This window comes from Asterias amurensis, chromosome 12 (assembly GCF_032118995.1).
Source record: "Asterias amurensis chromosome 12, ASM3211899v1".
Classification (NCBI taxonomy): Eukaryota; Metazoa; Echinodermata; class Asteroidea; order Forcipulatida; family Asteriidae; genus Asterias; species Asterias amurensis.
This window is the reverse complement of record NC_092659.1, coordinates 564745-571198: the sequence shown is the minus strand read 5'-3', so window position 1 is coordinate 571198 and position 6454 is coordinate 564745.

Genomic DNA, 6454 nt, shown 5'->3' with positions numbered 1-6454 from the left:
TTGACATCGACTTACAATTTTTTTTTACAGAAATGATGCGGGCAGAGTTTTGTTCTGCCCATCCTAACCACATCACTGTTGATTAACATCCCTCCAGAACACGTGGCATAGTACAGTTTAGGACACCGTGGCATATGAGCTGACCAGTGATGTTTGTAAGACAATGTGGTTAAACTAGGTCAGGCGGGCTGACAGCCGCCCTCACTTCAAGATTAAGCTTAAACAGCTTGACATAAGCCAACACTTAACTCAGAACAATGAGGGCACAATTGCCCATTCCACAGCTGAGGCCTACCTGCTGTTCCTTGCTCTATGGTTTGACCAACAACAGCACAAAGATCATTTTGACTTGATTTGCAATATTATGAGTATTGCTTTATACTGTCCCAATTTTGAGTAAACTTCGCCTTTCACCTTTCAACTCGGCTTTGAAGACAATAGTTCTTAAACTGCAAATCAAATGTTCAGTAGCACACTTCGCGAAATGAAACGTTTCCAAGCGATCCAGTTGACGACACTGGACACTTTCGGTAATTATCAAAGACCAGTCTTCTATTTTTTTTGGTGTGTCTCAACATCTGCATAAAATAACAAACCTGTGAAAATTTGAGCTCAATTGGTCGTCGAAGTTGCGAGATAATAATGAAAGAAAAACACCCTTGTCACACAAAGTTAAGTGCGTTTAGATGGTTGATTTCGAGACCTCAAGTTCTAAATCTGAGATCTTGAAACCAAATTCGTGGAAAATTACTTCTTAAAAAAAAAAAATAACTTTTACAGGGGGCCGTTTATCACAATGTTTTATACCATCAACCTCTCTCCATTCCTCGTCACCAAGTAAGGTTTAATGCTAATAATTATTTTTAGTAATTACCAATAGTGTCCACTGCCTTTAAGATGTTTTAAAAATTTAACATTAGTTTTGTTTCAATAATTATTTTGCATCCGTATACATGTATTAAATCCACATAAAACTATATGTCTACGTTGGACTTTGGTTAACGGTTCTGCCAGGTGCAAACATAACATTGATGACTGTTAACAGACTGTACCATTTTATTTTTAATAACAAATATCTTACCGTCATTAATCATCACAAAACATCAGCACTAAGTCCACCTTTTTGCATAATTGTTCTAATTATTTGAACCAATGCAAGTCTTATTTGCACTATTTCTGTTTTCTTGCAAGTTTTTCAATTCAACATTTCAGCATTTGCTCAAAATATGTTTTAATGCATGACGCCTAATCATCTAATTATTGGAGCCAAACATAATTTGCATAATTCTTGTTTTCTTATAAGATTTGTACAAATCAATATTTCAGCAATAGACTAAAATACAATCTAATGCATATATATTTACGAAGCCCAATCAATGTTAGTTCGTTTAAAACCTCAAAACGAGCTATACTCTGTTTTCCTTGTCATTCGTTTAAAGCGCAGCTGAAAGCTAAATATTATGTAAATTGTTCCCAAATCACTGCCGTTTTAAGATAATAAGAAGCTAATAAGGGAGCTGTGTATTTGAAAGATGGACGTAGCGTATACCCTCGGTGGCTGATCAAACAAAGTGTACACCTCAACACTGTGAGTGCAAAGTGACATTAGAAGAAGAAGCATCAGAAAGCTTGAGGTGTTAATGTGTTCTGCCATTTCCCCAGGGACCCCAGGTGGGTCTAGCTAAACAGACAAGTCCAATCCCTCACCATCGATCTCGTGTTCTACTTAGAAATCAATTAATCGGGCCAATCTCAAATTTATTTGAAGGGCACAAGGAAAGTTCCGAGGTAAATTAGGCGCGATGTATTTCTAGCTTCCCATGAAGAGATATGGCGTGGTGTTTGTCCAGCGATGTGTCAAGATATTCCTGAGCGCCTGAACGCTCAACTCGGCCGAGGATGCCGGTTGTATTGATCCAAGTATGGGGGTTTGTCCTTAAGGCAGAGAGGATGGAGTACAGGGAGTCCCTATGGGAGTTTACTGGAAATTCTGTAGTCTGGGGGTCAGACATTAGTCAAACAGTCATCCCGATGTGACTCTATACCGTACGGGGATAAAGAGTCAGATACTTGACATGGATGGTGCAAAGTTCTTATCAACTCGTCAATTGGTCGTTTGAGATGAAACACCCAAAAAGATCTTCGACTCCTGAGCAGTTTTCACAATGCAAGATGTAGGTTTAATTATAGCTAGGATTTGGCTCTTCAAGTCAGTGTGATCTTTGGAATCGTACATGGCTTCTTTAGTGCCATCACTATGCCTGTGCTGGCTCATTTTCCCTCTTACATCCATCTTCCATCTCTTCTGTGACTCCTGTAATCAGTTTCTCTTCAATCATTTCTTAATTCATAACTCATATCCGCCAGACGAAGAGTTTGGTATTATTTTTATTCCGGACTCTTTTTTTTCTGAGGGGAAGTCTTTCCGTTTAAGAATCTCTCTGAGACCATAGAGCAGTTACTCTATGCTGAGACTATCTATTGATCGGTTGTTGTCAAAATTACCACGTAGGTCATAACAACACCCAAAGATAGCAACTTCTTGTATTGAGTAAGATTTCTGCGAAACTAAACTTTGCTGTAAAGTCTGCAGATTCCCCGATGGAAGTTTTTTTCCGTACCCTCCCATTCATGTATGGTATCCTATAATCTTTCGCTAGTTATAGGCACATCTCCATTGTCACATTGTCCTTGTTTTTTTTCCTTCGCGCTACCAAGACGTCCAGCAACAAGTTTACTGTTTTGTAAAATTGCATTCCTTCTTTGCATACGAATTTGAGTTTATTTTGACAGCTCAAATTAACAGAAAATTATAGAACTTAAAGAGAACAAAATGTTTAATTTGTGTTGGGCCTAGGGCGGCTTCGGCAACCAAACCGTCCATAACACTTACATCGTTTGGTATTCTCTGTCAAAATGTACTTATAAAATCACGTGACCTCACTGGCCACCTCTAATAGGGCTCTCGGTCCATTTTACATGAAAAACGGTTTGAAAAACGGTTTGAAAAACCGTTTTCTCAATATTTTTTGTTGGTATACAAAGTTGGTTTGTTCGGAGTACAATAACAATAATGTATTTTTATCTTCTTCGTTTTTGGAGGTTTTGTTGAATTAGATAAATAAAAAATTATACCAATCGCTGTGTCAATGATAAGGAAAAGGTGCTGAAGCTTGTCGAGTGCAAGATCTGCAAAGAGTTATTTGATATTAATCCGTTGCTCATTTGGTGTATGTCTTTGTACTAAAAGGTGTGACAATGCAGATATGCATTTCGTCTGGCATGCCCTTTGCTACCTCTTCCTGCAAATTGTCTAAGATCCTCCCCGTATTTATTCGGTTTCAATCACTGGCCGTGGTTGCATCCTCCTCCCTGGCCATCAAAAGAAGAAGATGTCGATTAAAGTCAGCATCTATGGCACATGACAGCTCGATTTTAAAGTCACCTGGAAGTGGTATTTTTCAAAATAAAGCTTTTGTCACTAATATACGTGTTTTGATGAGTTGAATGTGAATAAACAGTTAACTAAGGTTTTAAAAAATCAGTTCTTATGTTATTTACAAATTTAAGAGTAGACCCCGACCCGAGAGGGCGCTGTTCGTGACGTCAATCGAGGCAGACTTTGCCTGTAATGCGTAGAGTAAACACAATTGCAAAGTACATGTACGGACCAAGTCGTGAGTTTGTACGTTTCAAAAAAAAAAAAATTGTTTTTTTCCGGCAATGCCGACCAGGTGTATTGCTGCTGAATGCAGAAAAACACTTTTTGAAATGTACCAACTCACGACTTGGACGTACATGTACTTTGCACGTGTGTTTACTATACGCATTGCAGGCAAGTCTGCCTTGAATGACGTCACAAAAGGGGTAGGCGGAGTCAGCCCCAAACAACTTTATATATTTTTTAAACATATAAATCGTGACAAACAATTACTAAAAAAATTGTTTTATTGTTCGTAAGCATATACTCTTATGTTTGAAAGAAAAAAAATTCTATTTCCAGGTGACTTTAAATGGCAAGCGGTTCTTACCTCAAATCACCAGGGCCCGATTTCATAGTGCTGCTAAGCATAAAAACTTGCTTAGCATGAAATTTCTTCCTGTTGATAAAAACCGGATTACCAACCAAATATCCATTTGTTGCCGTTGCTTGTTACTGGTATTCAGCTGTTGCTTGATTATCCTGAAAATCACGTGGAATTTTTTTTGATAATCCTGTTTTAATCAAGGAAGAAATGTCATGCTAAGCAATTGTTTGTGCTTAGCGGCTCTATGAAATCGGGCCCAGAACCTTTCAATGGATGTTCGCGATGCAGTATCCAATACTCATTACATAAACAGTATACAAACTCTACATAGCTAATACAGTCCTGTATGAAACACACACTAGAAAGCCGATAATCCATTAGAGAATGGATTGTTCTACACCAAGCACTATGGCTTGATCAGTTGTATACAAATGAGATAACCGATTCGTGAAGTTTGAGGTTTGAATTATCTTTACATATAAAGTGGCTAAGGAAAGATCTATCAGTGTTTTAAGGCAACATGAGACTCTTATTGCTCATAATTTATTTAAAAGGAGGGACCGGTTTACCTTGGTAATTATTCCAACAAAAATTATTGTAAAAACTTACTTAGTCAAGCGCACTCGAGAGCTGTTGATATTATAAACCATGGTTAGAAACGACACCATTTGAAGTAATGTAGTTTTAGAGCAAGAGGTAAATTTTCACCCAAGAGTTTGACTCCGAGAAAGGCTTCAGGCATGAATCCTATAAACCACGCATCTGAAAGGAAACAATTTTAAGCAACAAAGGGGTTTTCTGTGATTATTTTTGTGCTACTTCGATGACCAATTGAGCCAAAATGTTCACATGTTTGTTATTGCGTGCATGTTGCGAAGGGAGGATACTGGTCTTTGAAACTTACCAAACAGGATAGGCCCATACATCATTTTTTAAAAGCTTACTGATTATGAAGTTAATTATTAAATCATTTTTCTATGAATAAATTCCCCTTCTGAAAGTAAGTCAGGTTCGAGAAAACTGTATCTGATTTCGGCTGTCACAACCAAAATTGATGAAAAGTGTTTGCTTGCTGACTGTGTGCGTAGTTTTCACTATTTTCTCATGACGCACACAGTGGGTTCAGCACAAATTTGGTAACCTCCAGTCCTGTAAAACAGCTTGGTTTAATATTGTAGCATAGCTTATAAATTCAGTATTGTCAATGAAATGAAATTCTTGATAGTTCAAAAATAAAATTAAAAAGTGATGGCTGGATATTTGCCCCCTTATTTGGAGCCTGGTGGCAAATCAACGCATGCTTGACTAGTCTTGAATACCAGCCGTTGATCGGTATGATTAGTATCACCATGTACTTTGAAGGTGGCGCTATGTAAACAAACCGCAATTCCCTGCGGGCATAATTGGCGTAGATAGATTCCTCTAAAACGCTTCTTTTCTTAAAACAGCTTGAAATTAGATCATTTGCTTGGATTCATGGTCGAATGTGAAGTACATCATTGAACTATGACAGAGCTGTTTATCAGGGCGTGCTTACTTTCTTTGAACCAGATCCTAACTAACTTAAAGTTGTTAAGCAGAAAATACTGCTGAGCAAATTTCTATGCTAAGCAACAATGCGGGGGGATTGGTGGCACCAATCGTAAGTGTATGATGTTCTGGCTGGTAACCTTGTTTTGCTTAGAAAGATTTGTTTGTGATGAGCAAGTTTAATGCTTAAAGGCTGTTAAATTTGACAAGGGGGCACAATTTCATTGAGCTGCTTCGATGCTTTACAACGGATCACTTAACGATGTTCTGCTTTCAGAATAAAATGAGAAGAATTGTCAATAAAGTTAAACGAGACATTGTATTTTGGTTGGTCATTCATTGGACAGTCCTCTGGACATTCTGTGCGTACCGATTGTTTTTTTCGGCTGGAGGGCGTCGGTGCATTTTGTGAACCTGCTTCTCTTATAAAGACCTTTTAATAAGTCAATAGTCTTACTTCGTCACAGACAATCTTAAACCGTACTTTTAATCATCTTCGCAATAAGATGGTGTGAGCTGATAGTATCTTGAAAATGAGGTAGGCCAAAATGCAACTGCCACATTATTGCTCCATTTGTTTTTACTCATTAATCTTCGACTTGGAGAAGGTTTCTTCTTCTTTCTTCTTTTATTTTTACCTAATAGGCAATGGCTGCTTGATCCCTCATCCGGTCGGCATTAAATGGCAGTTTGTTCCGCTTCCTTAAACCACTCATTAAATTACCAAGCCCACAGAGGGGGCAATTTGGAAACCAGCTGCCCGCTAACTTGATCTTCACGTTAGACAAACCAAATTTAGCCCAAGCCTGTCTGTTTCCCTCTCGCCATAATGCCAAGGCTGTTACCGAGACAAACAATCGACTGGGGATTCACCGTGCATTTCATGCCTAATTACG